The sequence below is a fragment of the Triturus cristatus genome, chromosome 3_2, assembly GCF_964204655.1.
Source record: "Triturus cristatus chromosome 3_2, aTriCri1.1, whole genome shotgun sequence".
Classification (NCBI taxonomy): domain Eukaryota; kingdom Metazoa; phylum Chordata; class Amphibia; order Caudata; family Salamandridae; genus Triturus; species Triturus cristatus.
The window spans coordinates 756,606,141-756,624,687 of record NC_140584.1 but is presented as its reverse complement, the minus strand read 5'-3'; positions in this window follow the sequence as shown (position 1 = coordinate 756,624,687).

Below are 18,547 nucleotides of genomic sequence, written 5' to 3'. Positions count from 1 at the left end.
TACGTGACGAGAGCCTGTCCACTTTGTCCGCGATTGTCGCGAACCCTTGGCGCACCTCGCATAGTACTGCCTGTAAATTCGCCTCCGCACCCACAGCCCCACCCGACGCTTCAGTCGTCTCATCCGGGTGACGCGACTTCTCTTCTGGCGCTGTCACTTTCTTACTAGCCGCAAACGTGAGTTTGGGCTGTCTAGTGTCCGTCTTGCCCATCGCTTTCCCAGGGCGTAGGTCTCCGGCACCACCAGCACGAGCACCGTGACACCCCCCTCCCGATCCCTCGTGAGCGGTCAATGCGCCAGTGGGTGATTCCGAGCGACTACCGTGCACGTCACTCCATGCAAGCACCCACTATCGCACCCAGGCCGCAAGTGGAGCGCACTCGCTGCTGCACCAGCACCACTTCAATAATTCAGGCCACGTGCGTTCAACTGCGCAGCCACACGATCAGGGGGCACCAGCTGTGATCTTCAGGCCTGGGGGGGACCGTACGCCGTCACCGGTGATGCCAGTCGCGGCTCCGTTCCTCATCCACCAAGCTTCACCCCACCATGCCCACTGCACACCAAGTAGTGCGTCCGCTGCTTCAGGAGCTCTACGCACTGCTCCTTTCCCAGTGTCCGGGGGGGTGAGGGGGGAGGGATCGACGCCCCCCGTCGCTATCCCTGGTTCCAAAAATGTTCTTGCCCCGAGGTCCCGTACCCACGCCAGCCAACACCAGTTCAATCCCGGGTGCCCAGGCCCTGCAGTCGCTTCCAAGGGTGGGGGGGGAGAGGATGCACCCCGCTCGCTCTCAGCCAACACTCCGTCTCTCCGATCCGCTCCTCTCACCCATCCAAGTCACCACGATCCCGGAGGGGCCTCCCAAACTGTTTCCGCCGCCCGCGGCCTTCCACCGCGCTACCATCCACAGCCTCGCCTACCAGCTCAATCCGGGGCCTCGGCACAGCGGCTTCCGGCGTCGCCTCCGCCGCAACTTTCGGCTCCTCTCGCGGCGGCCTCCCAGCAGCTGGAGCCCTCTACGTCCACCCGCACACTCTTGCCATCTGGCTGGACCTTCGCCTGCGGTGACGGCACCCAGGTGTGCCCTTAAAAGGATTAATTACCGGATTAATGCCACTGGACTGCGGGAGCCCTACAGGAAGGCGTCCATTCGCTAGCGCGCCACCTAGCGTTCCCCCACATACCTAATTCCTTACCTGGGCCCAAACAATTCACACAAATGAGCTAGCAAACCCCGCTGATATCAATTTTTGGAATTTTACCTGCAATTTTAATTTCACCTTTACCAAGCTTACCAATTGTATCTCCTTAATGACTCCTTTCTCGATGAATCAGGTTTCTGAGATAGTTTAAGGTAGAAAATAACATTTATCTTATACTTGAAATACCCACAACCTCTGAAAGTTTGGAAAACCTTTATCTAAATTAATAATTTTGTGAGTCAAAATTAATCACAGCTTAAACACATAATTACAAGAGGCAAAATTAAGTCAAACAAAACATAGTCATAATAATGATCAATGAAGACGATACCTGAAAAAGGAAAAAGAGAGAGAGCAGGTACAATGACAGTCTTCTCAAATTTATATTTACCTAAGGTGATAGATGAACCCAACTTTTTGAAGCTAAGCCAGATAGAATCTGCAAGGACAGGATGCAGACAGAGGATTTGGACAGATTAGGATCTGCGACGGTGACCTCTTCTAAGTGCAATGCCAGCGTCGCACCCCTCTCTGAAACTACTTTCCTAGGGTGTCCCTCTTCCAAAATTCCCTTCTAGATGATTAGATTAGCAGTAGCAGCATACACGTTGGGTCGGTGACGAGTCGGAATGGCGGATCTGACAAGTCTGACAATGTCTCTAGCTAACTTACCTCAATTATACTATTCTATATTCATGTACCTACCCCCAGAATTACAATTAATAATGTTTGTGTTTTCCCCTATTCTGATTGGTCAGGGCGGTGAGTTCATCACACCATATTAACAGTAATAATTTTACTGAGGACCATTGTTCTATGTTTCCGCCCCTTAATTTACTTTCCCATAGCTTTATTCCCACCCGCATTTCACATTATGAGCAATACGATTTTATACATTTTATTCAATATTGTTGCTAATGTGGGTCAATAGTTTTCTTTCCCAGGCATCATCGGCCAATGTGGCCTTGGCTGGGTTTCAAGTGGTGCTGTCACAGGGTTTTCAGTAGGTTCTTGTGAGCCTGTGTGAACATCAAGTGGGTAGGGATTTTCAGTCTCCCTCCGAGGCCCAAACGTGAACTAATAATAAAGTCAGAAAAAGCCACGTTAGAATGTGACAATAAATGATTTCACTGTATACCACTTATCTCTACTCTATCCCCATTTACTTATTTAAATATTTTGCATTAGTGTTTAGTAGAACTTACGAGTTTTAGTTCAAGCAGTAGCATATGCATTAATATGTGAGTTTCAAGCGGCCATATTTAAAGCTATTGCGCAGCTGCAAAGTTTTCCCACCAAGCAACAGAATACGTCATACTACATAGATGCAATAGACGCATGCGCAATGAAGCATTTTGTGGCGGCCATATTAAGACACTCGGGTTACTTGTTAGTAATACACATAGAAAAGCTTCCCCTAGATACAGTATAATGTGTGTAATGCAATATTAGTATTCACAAAACAGGTTGATTATAGTGTTACACGTTATTTGAGAGGATTGCATCCGAGCAAGTCTCTTTTATTACGAAACCTTGCTCCATCACCGTGAGTCAACAGGCTTTTCCTACCTGGATAAACAATGACTGTACCGTGAATCCATCCGATAATCCTTTGAAATGACAACTCTCAGGATGCTGTGGTAGCGTTGCATCCGATGACAGGAGAGGAAACCAATTGAAAATGGCCGATAGTGTGATGACGTGGCAGCGTGATGCGACATGGGTGACGCGAGGTGAAACCGAAGTAGAAGAAGCTTGCCGTCACCGGATCAGCGTTGCTGTGGAGCATCGCTAGGATGCCATCACAAGGGCGCCGTCATCACAAGAAGAGGGTTATCATCAGAAGAAATGGAGAGCAGGAAAGACAAAAGCATTCAAAAATGTGCCAAAATCGATACAAAGGGGTCACAGACACCAGATCTTCCAGAGCACATGGAGGACAAAAGCATGAACATCCAACGTCGTCACGGAAGCGGGATATGCGGAAAACGAAGAGGAGACAATAAACAGGGTCCAGAAAACTTCTCTGCACCTGTGCTGCAGAGAGAAGGGTAGATGGGGATGTTTTCTTCAATCGTCGCCACTTGTAAAAGATGAGGGCCAGCAGGATGGTAAGTAGAATTAGTAGTTTAATAGGAAAGCGGCACAGTACATCCAGTTCAGGAAACCAGTTAGTCTAACTGCATTTCAGTCGTTCTGGAACTTAGAACAACAGTTATACAGCACATGTACATGGTTCTGTGCATATCAAGAAATACAGAACAAAAGTGAAGTAGGAATATAATACTAGTCCTTCTCAGGTATGGATGCATCCTACTCAAGAAGGGTCACAGAGGCACCATGACAGTCCTCACCATTGATCAAGGAGTTAGTGCCAATTAGATCTGGAAAAGGAGTTTGCATCAACAGGGCAATAACGTATTTAAGGGTTTAACTTTCTAGATCACTACAAATGCACTTAGGCTGCACATTACTACACTTAATGGGTCCTACTGTAGTTTTTGTCGTAACCAGGTACGAAACGTATGCATCGGAACTGTGTGTTTACTACTACTTCTATGCTATATTCTAAACGATTTACGAAATGTAACTTTAAAGCGCTCTAATACCCTTGAGTCATGTTTGTGCTATATAAAACTCAGAATAAATAAATAAAATACATAAAAATAAATAGTAATTTATAGAGCAATATGCAGGAAAACGAAGTATACTGAGGACATAGGTAAACCGTGGCACTATTACTATTTTCACACCCTGTGTCATGCTCCAAAGTAATAAGTGACAGTGCACCTAGTTCTCATAACCAAGCCTAGCCTGGCGGGGTGAGGAGAGGTGCAATATTGTCAAGAGCCATACCCGCCTACACCCCTATTGAGATAGACCCTCAAATATCAACGTTGTTCTGGCATCCAGTGGAAAGGATAGCCAGAAATGGCCACCACCATCATAACACATGTACCAATTGACTTTGTGCCTGAATATTCCAGCAAAATATGATATGAGCCACATAAGAGCTAAGAGGGATTGTGTCAGGTCTGTATGCAGAATATCGTGTGTGTATAATAGTATCTTGGAAGAGCCTGCAGGTATGGGGACCCCCGCTATTAAGGGAGGCTGATGGATGTCTGCCGCTGAGGGTTCCATCGCTAATAAAAACAATAAAAGAGACAGGGGAAATCCATGGTGTGTCCCTCGCAATATGGGGAAACAACAGGCAGCTCTCACAGTTAAACCCAACTTCCTCTAGGGCTTTATTACGTGGGAGAGTAGACATGGTTTGGGCTACCTTGCCTTTACTGATTTCTCCTTCCAGTGGTTTCCTGCCCTAATCGTCCAGACAGGGCAGATGTACTTTACAAAGAATGCGTCTTCCTGGCCTTTACCATCCACTGCTTCAGAATTATAGAGTGTGCTATAGTAGTCCCCAAATTCCTAAGCTGTCTCCTGGAGGTATTAGATGAAAGGTATCAAAGAGTAGAAATCACCGTTGCTTCCTCTCTTTTACTGAGTTGGCAGCCAGTAGCGAGGACGCTTCTTCTCCTTGCTCAAAGTAATGTGTGCTGTAGCACATAGAGCATGTATTCCGCCTTGGTGGTATATAAGTTATTCAGTTCCATGTTTGCCATCTCCAACTGTTGACCGTTCACCACATGTGGGATCTGGTATACAAATGGGTCTTGGCCCTCATGTACACTTCCAGCAAAGTTTGCCTGTACTTTCTACGGCTATTTTCCACCACCGCATCCCTAAAGACGAGTGGTTTTTGCTGTCATACCAGGCCAGTAGTTTTCATAGATGTAGGACCACCTCGTTCAGAATGAATCCGGGTGAGATCAAAATGAGGTAAGAACAAAAACTATCAACGGAGCATTGTGAAACTTGAAGAAATGGCCTGCACCTGGTCAAAAATAAAGTCATATAAATATTCATAAACATAGGCCACATAAGAATTAGGGATGTGGCCTAACGGCCATAGCTGTCGACTTTGGAGCTGGGGAGCCTGGTTCGAGCCTCGGCGTCGGCTCAGCATCCTGAGATTCTGGGCAAATCACGTAATCTCCACGTACCTATCAAGAATTCCCTGTGTAATGGAACCGGCGTTCAAGTACATCTCTCCAATAGCTTCCGGTCGAGTTCCCGCTATATAAATCTTCGAGACAAAAAAAAGAACATTCATTGAGGTTTCCTGCAGCCCCAAACGTAAGGATAATGGAGTGATGATGTCCCTGTAAACAAGAATGAGCACTTCTACAGCCCATGGCAGCATTAAGGGGTAAAGAAGAGCACAGACAGCATTGCTCACACAAGGATGGAGACAGGGGCCTGTGGACCGAAAGCCAAGGAGGGGGAGCAGGAAAGGGAAGAGGGGATGGAAAGGACGGAGAGGAGAGGAGAGAGGGGTGGGAAACATGGAAACGATTATGAAGAAAATGAGCAGCAAAACACATTATCAGAGTGCCTGTGGCAATAAGAGTATGAAGGTCAGCCAGGCGGCAGTAGGCAAAGCAGGTACAGAGAGCCGTGTGGGCGATGCCAAGATGGGACCCAGGAACAAACAGGAGGGCATATTAACAAGGGCCATAAAGCGGAGATAAAAATATCGCCCTATTTACAAGAGGGCGATAACATGCATTAGCGCATGTTAGCACCCTTTTACCCGACGCCTCCCTTTGCATCTCTAATGAGATGCAAAGTGGGCGTCACTGGGCAGTACAACCTTGTAAATATCGCTGATGTACACATCGCGATATTTACAAGGCTTCCCACGCATTTTAGCAGACGTTAGTTTTTGGAGAAAACAGCTGTTTTCTCCAAAAACTAACGTCTGGTAAAATGCAGACTTAGCTATACTTACCATTGGGGGTGGATTATGCTGATACGACCACAGGGTCGTATCAGCAAGGTTATCGCCGTTTTCCATGGAACATTTCTGGAAAACCAGCGATGTTCCATGGAAAACATCGCTATCGCTGGGAAATTATCGCCATTGCGCTAAGTGTTGTTAATACAATGCTAGCATGGCGATAATTTCCTGCGATAACATTTTTCTCGCTAAGAGCGGCCAGCAATAATTATTGCTGCTGCTTGTTAATATGCCCCAGGATTAGGCAGTACTGGGAAGGGGCGTAGCTAATAGAGGGGAGGTGGAAAACGCCCCCATTGTAAGGGGAATAGTTGAGCTGATCCGCCGGGGCAGGGGGCCACATAAAAGGCAATCAGAGAAACCATTGTAGGTCACTGATCAGAATATGAAATGGAAGATGCAGAACACGGGAGCATTCCTAACCGCAGGTTATCGAGTCTGAGATGGGCGCCCACAGGGGGAGGGGAAACACATATTGTTGTGGTTCTCAAGGGAGACCTAGATTTGTCCCTGTTGGTGTCATGGAGGTTGTCCTCAACAGTCGTTATTACCCTCTTCTATTCAGTTGGGCCCAGATAAGACCAGTCCAGCAGACTGCTTCATCGAGCAGGTAGTGGGAGTTTAATCTAATGAGGTCTCGTGTCACCCGAAGGCCATGGGCTAGTGTCAATTGAGGAGCTTTCTAGGCCATCCAAGAAAAGGAGCAGGTCAAGTGGTTCATGGAATCCCTTCCTTGACTCTCTGTGTTTCATTACCCACATCTTGCCGCGCTCATTGAGTCTGCATTTGATGTCCTATTTCCAGTCTCCCTGGAGAAGTCTGCGGTCATTTACATATTTATTACCATCTAGGCCAAACAGGCCACATTTACGCACCGCTGTGAGCATGAGTCTGGTCTGTTCATGGCAAAGGTTGCAGGCTATTATTGGTGGGTCCCCGTTCCTGGCATGCATTGGTTGGGATTTGATGTGTCTGTTGAAATTCCAAGGGTGGAATGTGAGAGAGGCCATGCAGGCGGGGAATAAGCTCCAATAAGTAGCCTCTGATATTGTTTTTCTTCACCTTCCTTGGATCACCAGACAAGCTCACATTGTCCCTGTGAGCCGCGTCCTCCGATTCTACAACCTTATGTTGAAGATCCAGATATCAGAATCCCAGGTTTTCACACTGACCAATTTGTTTTCAAATGTTGTCACTCTGTTGCCTATATCAGTCATTTTATCGTGAGAAAGCCCAGTCTCGAATGAATGGACTTCACCTGCGTAGTAATGTCTGATAATTTAGAGTCCATAGTCCCCAGAGTGCCCCCACCACATCTCTCAGAATCACCTCCATGGGTGAGTCATCCAACGACGTTGCACCTGAGGGCTGCTTGCCCCCGACCACCTCCATAAATAATAGTTGCCCGGAAGACTGTCTAGAGGGCATAGCCAATGCAGTCAGGGGCGTTTAGGAAACAGAGGATCCTCACTCCACAAAGAGCGCACACAACATATGTAGATAGGGATGGGGAGCTGGGTATGTAAGCAGTCGGATGGTGAAAGGACAGCAGCTTCCCACAAAGGTGTAGTAGCCAGAAATAGTGTGACAGGCAAAGTCAGGCTCCACTGTTGTCAGTATGTAATGACAGTGAGCAGCTGTGGGACGGGCACAGGGATCCAGATCATGGTCCCCTATTTCCATCTCCCAGCCTGACTGTCACCTACACCTATTGGTGCTGGAGAGTAAAGTTGGCGTAGAGGGCCGCACGTAGGTGATGAGAGAAGGCATCTCACTGTGGCGTCTTTTGATAGAAGAGCCCAATCACATTATTCAAGAAGAGATGAGAGTCAACTGAGCTGTGTGGGCCTGTACTCCAGCATCGTGGCCCACTTCTGACCACAGGACGCTGCCTGGGTGGTGACTTTCTTCTGAAGTGATCAGTAGTGGTTGGGCATGGCAGGCGGCTGTGCAGGCATGCAGCAGCTCACATCTCTCCTCTGAGGGGTCACTCGCCGAAATGTTGTGTCCCTCTACTAATCAAGGAGAGTGTCATGCAGATGCCAGGCCCCACCATGCTAGAATTGCGTTGTGGCTACTGAAAGGATTGTCAGCTAGAGGGCACTTGGGCTTCCCTGTCACCCCCAAGGAGTCCTCCTGAGCTCCCCACCGCACACTACTTCCCTCCTCGGCAATTCGAAGGGTGTTGTTCTGACCCGACCCCTCCGCACTGGTGTAGGGAGTCAGACCTCCTGTTGGGATTGCATCAGCTGACTACTGTGCAGATTTGCATACGGGCAGCTGCACAGTGGTGAGCTCCCACAGGCCTTCACCTTCCCCAGTCTGTTCCATCCAGGATGGGGGGTTTGCATCAATGTGGTGAGAATGTCCCCCCTTCCCTCAGCCGATTGGTACCCAAAGATTAAGCACGCATTTTAGTCCATGACCTGACTCCGCCTTGAATCATCCTTGTCACACTAGAGAGAGCATTGTTGTTTGATTACTGTTAATTTCATGAGTTGCTTCAAGGGGATGTTTATTAACATCAACTTTGTTTACTTGACATGCTCATTTATTTCTCCTCTCGAATTGTTTTTCTTTTATACAAAAAGTATCAAGGTATTGTTTGTTTGACCTTTTTCAAGTGGGCAGTAACTCAAATTTCGCATTCGGGTATTTTTAAGGATTTGATTTAAATCTTTATGCACATTACAAATATTGCATTGACAAGATGTGGAGTATCAGTATGTCTATGTGCTTTTTCCTTGACTGATCTGGTTTCTCCCTCTTGCATGTCTATGCAACAGTGGTTCTGTATAGTATATAGAGAGCAGGAGACTCATCCGTGTTGGCATCCATGTTGTTCCTCCAAAAGCAAGCATTGAACTAAAGGTTGGTCAATAGAAAGGCAAACAAACATTAATAATCTTATCCTTTCCAACATGATTCTGCTATCGGTCGGTTGTATCTACATTAGCTCAATGTTGGTAGCTGCACAGAAGGATAATCAAGCCATATATTGGGATGTTACTCAGGCCCAATCAATGACTGTGCCATTGGCCCCAAGGAGTAATATGGGAAGTGTGTCTATGTGTTTTTTCTGGTCTATTCTCAACCCAGTCCTCTTTCTCCCACCTGTGAGTCCATGCAACAGCGGTTCTGTATAGGCTGAAGAGGGCAGGGGGATCAATCCTCATTGGCATCCATGTTGCTCCTCCAAATTTAGTTATTGAACTAAAGGTTAGTTGATAGAAAGGCAAACCCTCAATAATAAACTTATCTAAGCAACATGGATCCTATGCCAATCACTGTAGCTATATTAGCTCAATGTTGGTAGCTTTACAGAAGGATGATCAAGCCCTACATAGGGAGGTTATTCACGCCCAAGCAATGACTGTGTCTTTGACCCTGAGGATTAGTCAGGCACAACTGTTAAATTTGAAACAAGGTAATTGAGTTCGAATCACTTATTTGATAGCCTTTAATCACTTGCTTGTTGAACCTGAAATTGGCTGAGGGTAAAAGGGTGTCCCTCTTCTAAGAGGGCTTAGGGACCAGTTACAGGACTCTTAGAGCAAGCTAAATTAATTGATTTGGTGGTAAAATTAGATCATACACTTACTGCAAGGCATAATGAAAAACACAAAGGGGATCTCAAGATGATTACTGTAGAGAAAAAATGAAGCTTTTGCTAAAAGGAATTACGATTTAGAGAGAAACAGAACTTGTGTTTAAATTGTTGAAAGGCTGGTCATTTTCTCAAAGACTGATCAATTAAACAAAAAACTAGGTGCACCCAAATGCTTGCGAGTCTTAGGGAAAGTGTTGACTCAATAGTGGCAGAAACCACGTTTTTTTTTACCTTGTTTGGTGCAGAAAATGACCATCTTTAAGTGAGTCCCCTCAGTTTGTACCCTAACTGTTTTGCTGTAGTTTGATCTCAGTGCGAGCTACTCATGCTAACCGGTGCCAGTGCTCTCCTTTTAAACATAGTCGAAATGACTTACCGATAATTAGCACATTTAACATCCCTGTAAGGCCAGAAAATATGATTCAGAAAATTCACTAATGGCATGCACAGTAAAATTTCACTTGTGGACTACAGCACTTATCATGCCATACACTAAACTGACCGGGAAGCAGGGCTTCAGGCCTACCCTGTGGAACCTGACTGCAGCAGCCTAAACCTTCTGCACAAACCTGTCAAACAACACTTTTCTGACAGTAAAGTAGACCTGCTTTGGAATATTAATAGATCATCCTAAGCAAACCTTGCTGACCACAAGTTAGGGTGCCGGATATTTAAAAGCAGAATATGTATGAAATAAAAATTATTGTGTTTCTCCATGGACTAGACTTGAAAAGCTATTTTCACTGTCCGTAGCCTAATTCTAGAAAATATGAAAATAAAGATTTTAGGGACATATTCTCAAGGAGCTATCGCTGAGTTAACTGCACTTTAGCGCAGCCAAACTTGCGATAGGTTTATCACCCCATTCACAAGCTGGTGCTAACAGCCCATAGCACCAGTTTGCGATAGCAGCTGCAAACAACATCGCCACAGATGACCCCGGCAACTATCGCTAATGAGGTGCAGAGTAGGCGTTCCCGTGCAAAAAACTGCAACAACACCACTTCACAACATTCTCAACGACCAGCCAGATCGGCGAAAAGACCACGAAACATGCGATAAGGCACGTTAGCAGCAGAAAATTAACACCTGCTCTGACCTGGTGCAAAGTTGGATGGCAGCCTGCAACAGAAAAGGGAGCCCAGCCCAGAGCCACACCTGAAGAACAACAGATGCCAAGGAGCCACTGAACATGCGTGATGGACACCCAAGAGGGCCACTACACCCACCGCCACTACCCCAAGGCCCCCCCCTCCACGGCACCTCTCCCCCTGGCCATAGACTTGCCACATCAATCACACGGAATCATGTACCAAATAATCTGCATGATGTCACACAATCACATCTGGTGACATGCATGTGTCGTCACAAAAATGAGCATCACACATTCACCTTCGAAGCAACAAATGAAAATGTATTAAAATAAACACAGAACAGAAATGGAGACACATGGCGGCTTCCCTCAGGACATTCCGTAGGCCACAGCCTGCAATCCATGATGAGAAGGTGTGTCCTGTGCACATCAAGGGACAGAGAGAGAGCGAAGGAGAGAGAGAGAAAGAGAGAGAGAGAGAGATAGACGAACAGAGAGGGAGACAGAGATATACGAACAGAGAGGGGGAGAGAGATATACGAACAGAGAGGGGGAGAGAGAGATAGACGGACAGAGAGGGGGAGAGAGAGATAGACGGACAGTGAGGGGGAGAGAGAGATAGAGAAAAGAAGAGAGGGACAGGGAGAGAGTGCCGACTGCGCACCCAGGCCACACTGCTCATCTGCTGCCACCAGTGTATCTCCAACCATGTGCTGGTATGTAGTGCAGTTCACTAGGTCCCACATCTGAGACAGACCCGTCATCTGGAACAGAGTCCAGATACATGAATGGCACAGTACATACAATTGCACATGATATAATCGCATGTCTGCTCCTGCGCACCAAGGCAGCTGCACGCCAGCCCCTCCCGCCACCCAGCGGTGCATGCCTGCCCCTGTGCACCCAGGCAGCTGCACCCCAGCCCCTCCCGCCACCCAGCGGTGCATGCCCGCCCCAGTGTATGCTGGCCTCACTGCTCACCTTCCACCACCGGCGTGTAGAAAAGAGAGGGCCCACCATGTGCCGCTGCAAGCCACAACCCCGGGGCCCACGGACATGGTACCCTCCACATCATGCAGCCCCGCAGGCCACCAATGCGTGTGTCACTGTTGTTGCGTCAGCGCCACCCAGACTACAATCAGCAATGTGTCACCCTGTGACCCAAGTCCAACGGCATGAGCCACATGGACGTAAGAAGAATTCACTGACCCTACATTCATCCATACTGCCACACTTGAAAGACCATAGAGACGACACATCTGTGTGATTCAGAATGTTTAATGCACATTCAGTGGAGTGTTGCATCTGGAGCAGTAAAGGGCCATGTTAACTCCACTTTCAAATGTTGGCCCGCGGAGGGCCAGCCAGAGCCATTCAGGAAATGACAAGTACAAAGGAAATGGAAGATTTCAATCCGCAGTCTGATAGAAGTGTCATTGGCGATCAACCAGAATATGGCAGTCCATTGCGAGGTTCAAGGTGAGTGTCGCAGAGTGTATCGGGGGACAGTGGAAGGTGATGATGCAGAGGGCAGAATCAAGCTGAAACCGGCCATGTGGCGGAGATGAATGCTACAGTTTTCTCCATACCAGTAAGGCAGTTTCATCCGCATCTTCGTCCTCTGCTTTGTCATGTGCCTCACGTGTGGGGGGTGCTGGCCTTTCTCCAGCACTGTGTGGCAGTGACACCTCAGGGGCCGGAGGTGGAATGTCTGCCACACTGTGTGGCACTGACACTTCGGGGGGAGGAGATGTGGATGTAGTGGTAGCAGCAGCATGCATCAGCACCAGGCCATGTGGCAGCAATGCCATGAGGATGGTTTTGAGGTCATTGTGGAACCCAGCTACCTCGCGCAGGTGTGCAGCCGTGGCAGCCGCTCTTTCCGCATTGGCCCGCTCCATGTCCTCCATGAGCCTCCGCATGAGTCCCAACTCCCGGGCGAGCTCGCTGGAGCCACTCTGACTAGACAGTTGTTTTTGTCTCAGAGTCAGGACTCTGGCAATGTTAGCCGTGGTTAATTGGAGTGCATGGAGCAGACTGTGGAACTTAGACACCCACGTATGGCGTCTAGTTTGTCTGCCATGCGATTGAAGCCCACCCGCACCTGTTCAGCCAGCTGCTCCTGGCATCTCAACACACGGCATTGGAAGGCTATGTGTTCTTCGTGCGGGTCCTTGGAGGCAGCTGTGGTGGTGGGTGCTGCCTGCTGTGTGGTCTGTGCAGGGGATAGGGTGTCCCCGTTGCAGCTGGACTGCCCTTCTCCTGGTGGTGTGCTGCAGTGACTGTCAATGAACACTCGGAGGGCGTCGGAGTCGAAGCTGTGGTGGTCCTCTTCGTCATCAGAGAAGAGAGGTTCGAGCTGCTCTGCAGAAGGTGTTGACTGTCCCTCTGCAATGTGAAGGGGAGATGCATTTTGACAATGTGTTCACTTGTGTGTTGTCGGCTTGTACATGTTCACATACAGACTGCATGACTGTGTACATCGTGGCTGTTTTGGAGGGGCTGCCTATTTGCTGCGGGACAGTGGAAATTCCAACAACATCACGGATGTGAGTTTGAACTTGAGCATTGTCTACTCACATTTCCCTGCAATGCCACTTGTGATTGGCCAGTGTCTACACCCAGTGGGCGCCAGTTGTGTCCTGTGTTCTGTTGTGGACATGTTGGGGTCTGTGCCACTTTGTTGCTAGTGTTGATGTGTTCTGCATGTCATGTGTGTGCTGCATGGGGGTGTGGGGCCCTGCTGCTCTGTTTTTCTGCCCCTTATTTCATGTGGTGTGCCTTTGACTTCTGTGCTTATACAGTGCTGGGATGTGGCATTCGTGGGTGCATTGTTCTCTTGGTGGGAGTTGGGGTCTGGGGCATGGTTTGTCCGCAGATGTGCTCAGCTCAATTGTGCATGTGTGCCATTGTGCCTCTCACCCCCAGTCCCTGGTCGTTACTCACCCTGGTGCTGTTGTGTCCGGTCCTGTTGAGCAGTGTCCGGTCCCCAGACTCCTGCTATCATCTCCCCACTGATGACTGTGGACACCATTTCTTCCATGTCATCCAGCTCCTCCTGTGGCGCAGGACTCCCACCTCCAGTCTGCATTGCTGCCTTCCAGTTGTTGGCGAGTTTCAGCTTTGTTTTGCGCTTGACGTCATTCCAGCGCCTCTTGACCTCTTCCATTGTCCTCTTCAGCACTCCGACTGCATTCACCTTGTCCACGATGGACTGCCCTAGTCCATTTTTTGTTGCCAATGACATAGTGGAGGTGACGAACAGTAGTTGATGGAGTTCGACCACCTCCGTTATCATGATTCTGTTTTCCTGCAGACTGAACATTTTCTTCCTACTCTTATTCTCCTTGCCCTTCCCTGACCCCGAGGTCCCAGGCAGGTCCTCCAGGGGGGTGCGGGCTTCTGGTTCTCCTCTGTACTTGCTCCGGCAACATCCATTGGCTGTTGTTTGGCATTTGTTTGTCAGTTTTTTTCTACTTTTATGGTGATTGTTCCTGCTTGACGCATGTGAATTGCAGGCATGTGGCTGGTTTTCGTTGATTTTTGTATTGCGATTGGCCTCATCGCATTTTTGCGTTCGCGTTTCGCATTTTTGCGGCGTGGCATCATCTGGTGACTATCACATTGTACCGCTGTGTTGTGAACACCTGGTTAACACGGCGTAAATTTCCCGCAATTGACTGCGATGCTGAGGGTTGCGTTAAGTAACTTTTGCGATGGTTATCAAACGTTCTTGAGACTATACCCCTTAAACTTTTATCTGAAATGTTTCACAGGGTATGGCAGTCACACATAATTTTTATTATTTAAAAAAATGTTAAAGACAAAATTTTTATAAATACCTAGAAAAAGTAAATTTTAGAAAGTTACATTATACCTTCCTGAAAGTTACATTATACCTTCCTGAACCTCCAGTAGGGGAATTAGCATTGGCTACTGACAGTTGGACTGCCAGTGCTTGACCTTAATGAGGCATGAAAACTACTTCTGGAGCACGGGACAATATCCTGGGTGTCTGAAGGTATTTTGTTCCCTTCTAGAAGGACAGATGGGGTGTACCCAAGATATCCATTAACTTGGTAATAGGGTTGGGTAAAATTTGAATAACACCTCATTTTGAGAATTTTTCATTATGCTACAGAGCCTTGTATCCCAACAGCAGAGAGTTCTCGCAGTTCTCCCCTCTACATTCTCTGTACACATGTATAGACCATTTTCTTTCAACCACTCCTTTACCCAATCTGGCGCACTGCACTGAGTTCCTGGGCAGAACTTACCGGGCAACCAACCATTGTTGCTGATAATGCAGTGGCGAACACAGAGAACAAAGCATTACCAACTGGCATTTTCCTACCTCTGCTTTTGGATGATGCAGGTTATACACACTAAAGCAGAGGTTGCTGTTGCCTGTTTTGCCCGGAACAAGTGATCCATTGGCAGTACGAGCACTGAATGGGAGGGCTTCAAGGTCTGTATCAGAGGCACATGTATAAGCACCTTCACTTGGGTGCAGAAAACTTTATAGGATCAGGTGCACTCATTAGAAGGTAAACTGAGGCAGCTGAAAAGAACACTGAATACTGTCCCCTTCGTAGATGTTTTACGGTTGAACAAACAACGTCAATACTTGATGGTACACTCCAAGTTGAATTTACAAGATTCTGAAGAATGCACCTCGCTGTGTCATGTTTAGGGGGATAAATCAGGTAGATGACTGGCCCATCTGATTAGTTCAGAATCCTCCACAGTGGCCATACAAATTGAACTCCCAACTTAATAATATCTCACAAATTTTAAGCTTTCTATGATTCCCTATATGCTAATGACCGGACACTAGGTCATGATACACAGAAAGATTACCAACGGGCACTAATACCCAATACACTGGGGCAAGAGAACTCAGGAAGCCTGGAGAATCCATTGACACTACCCAAAACTAATACACCAATAGACCATCTAGCCACAGGTATAAGCCTGTATGTGACAGTTTGCCAATAGAATTTTATTGTGCCAACCAATTGACCCTGGCCCTGAGGCTCCTGAGGCTTTTCTTGTCGACATATGAAGTAGGCACACTTTCTCTATTTTGAAAGGTAATATCACTATGGTGCCAAACCGGGTAAATATCAGATGGATATGACCTCATACCACCCCCTGTCAGGTTCACCAATGCACTTTTACCTGTATGTTTCCGAATCCTTACCTGTAAGGTGTTTGGTAGAGTTTAGCAGAGACGCTATGGGCCAACCTCCCAGGAACCCTATCCAACAACCAGTGATTTATATAACACACAAAAGTTTTTTGATAGAAATCAGGGAGGAGGGCCGGATTCGAACGCTACTGGGGATCCTGTTGTCGACCTGCGAGGCAACAAGAAGTACCTTTTAGAAGATGATTCTATAAATTGTTTTAGTTACCTAATCTATACTAAATATTATGTTCCAGGATTAGAAATATTATAAGTCTCCTTCTTGCAAACTACAGGATTAGGCGTCGCGTCCTGGGTGTCGTCGTGAGTTGAGTCGGAAGTCGGGATGTAGCCCTCTGAGGGCTTGGTCAGTGTAGTGGAGTTGTATTTGAATCTTTTCTGAGAGTAAACAATAACCTTGGATTAGTGTTCTATTTTCCTTTAGTTTAAAGCTGCATTTTAAATATGACAATATGACAGAATATTCAATAATTACTTTACAGTATTCACTTACATCAAGTATGCCCTTATACTGATCTCCTCACGACATGCTAAAATGGAAAGGAATGAATGCGGAACATATACACAAATAACTTTGCTTTTTTTATGCTGTTGAGATTCCCATAAAGTTCAAATCCAAAATGTCTTTTCAAGAAATAGAAAAGTGTTTCCAAAAATTGTCCTTTAAATTCTATAGCTGTGCGCTACTTTGTTACTTTCTTGCGATGGGCGCCTTTAAAATAAAAGAATGTCACTTAGCTTTCCTTTTTTCTCTTTCAGCAATCGTTGATCCGACGTGAAGATCTGGATTGAAGATACTGGAGGCTTTGTTGTAATCAGGTGAGCGCAGAACCAAGAATAGCTGCTGCCGCGTAGAAAACCGGAAGGCTAAGCGCCTTTTGGAACTTAGGTGTGGCATTATATACTCATGCCACACCCAAGACGTGTCTTTGAGATCGGCAGAACGAGTGAATGCGGGTGAACGCGAGTGTTTAAAAAACGCTCATCTTCACTTTCGGAAAGTTCCATGAAAACAGTTACGATAAACATTATTGTTTTTGCAGCATGAGAGAGACTTTTACAAATACCAATGTACTTTTGAGATATTAGACATGATAAGATTTCACATGCCTGACAATATACCTGATAACAAGCATTGGTAATTTCAACAGTTATTGGAATACATTTAGATAACCAGATTGTCCTATAATATTGAGTATGAAAAGAATCACTCATCAGTATGAATCATATACATTTATACATAATACACTTTGGAGTGCTGGCTGCACGGAACAGGGGTGGGTTTTAATTGGGGAATGTACTGTTCATAAGGAACAGGGAACCATGTCTTGTACAGACGCTACGTCTGTTCTGATGGAAGTTTGTCCATTGGAATAGGTTTTGGTTTATCAGGATACCTAGTATGGAAGGTTTTCAAAATTCTTTGAGCATTTTGTAAGTTGGCAAGTGGTTCCCATGAACGTTCTTCAGGGCCTTGCCCTTTCCAATCTACTAAATAAAATAATTTGCCCCAAATTCTTTTAGAATCAAGCACTGATTTTACCTCAAATTCTAAGACTCCATCAATATCTATGGCTGGAGGAGGTGGTAGAAGTCTTGTCATGGGATTAAAGGGTTTCAATAAAGAAACATGGAATACTGGATGAAACTGATACTTCGAAGGAAGTGTTAACTTAACTCTAACTGGATTAATCACTTTTTCTATAGAAAGGGGTCTATAAATCAAGGACAAAAGGTTTTATGACTCTTAATGTTTAAACATTTGGTAGACAATCAAACCTTGTGTCCAATGGAATAAGATGGTGATTTTGAGCGATGCTTATCTGCAGATGTTTTCGGATTTTCTTTTTCTTTTGCCAAATGATACTGTGCTTCCTGTTGAACAGATACTAAATTATGTACATAGTCATTGACAGCTGGAATTGCTATGGAAGGCTTGTCTAATCCTACAATATCTTTGGGATGAAAGCCATGCGCACAAAAAAAGGAGACATTCCAATAGAGGAATGATCCATGTTGTTGTATGCTAATTCCATAGCGCATAGAATGTCTGACCATTCTTGCTCACAAGTGGCTAACATGCATCGTAAAAATTGTTCAATAATTTGGTTTGTACGTTCAGTTAAACCATCAGTTTGTGGACAATAACTGGACGAGGTGCGCACTCCCATGTTCAATGATTTTCCAAAGTGTTGCCAAAATTGAGAAATAAATTGGATCCTCTATTTGAAATTACTATAGATGGTATTCCATGTAATTTAACGATCTCTTTTAGAAAAATGTGAGTCAATTCTAATGCTAAAGGAAGTTTTTTCAAAGGTATGAAATAAGCCTCTTGTGTGAAATGATGTACGACAGTTAAAATTGTAGTGAAGCCTGTCTTAGTTACAAGGTAACTCCACAATAAAATCAAGGGAGATAGTATGCCATGGTTGTGGGGGTAATGGTAGAGGTAAAAGTAAACCACTAGGGGCATGATGTACTGGTTTGTTTTGAGTATATATTGTGCAAGTGTCCACATAATATTGAATATCTTTGAACATTAGAAGGCCACCAACATTTTCTTTT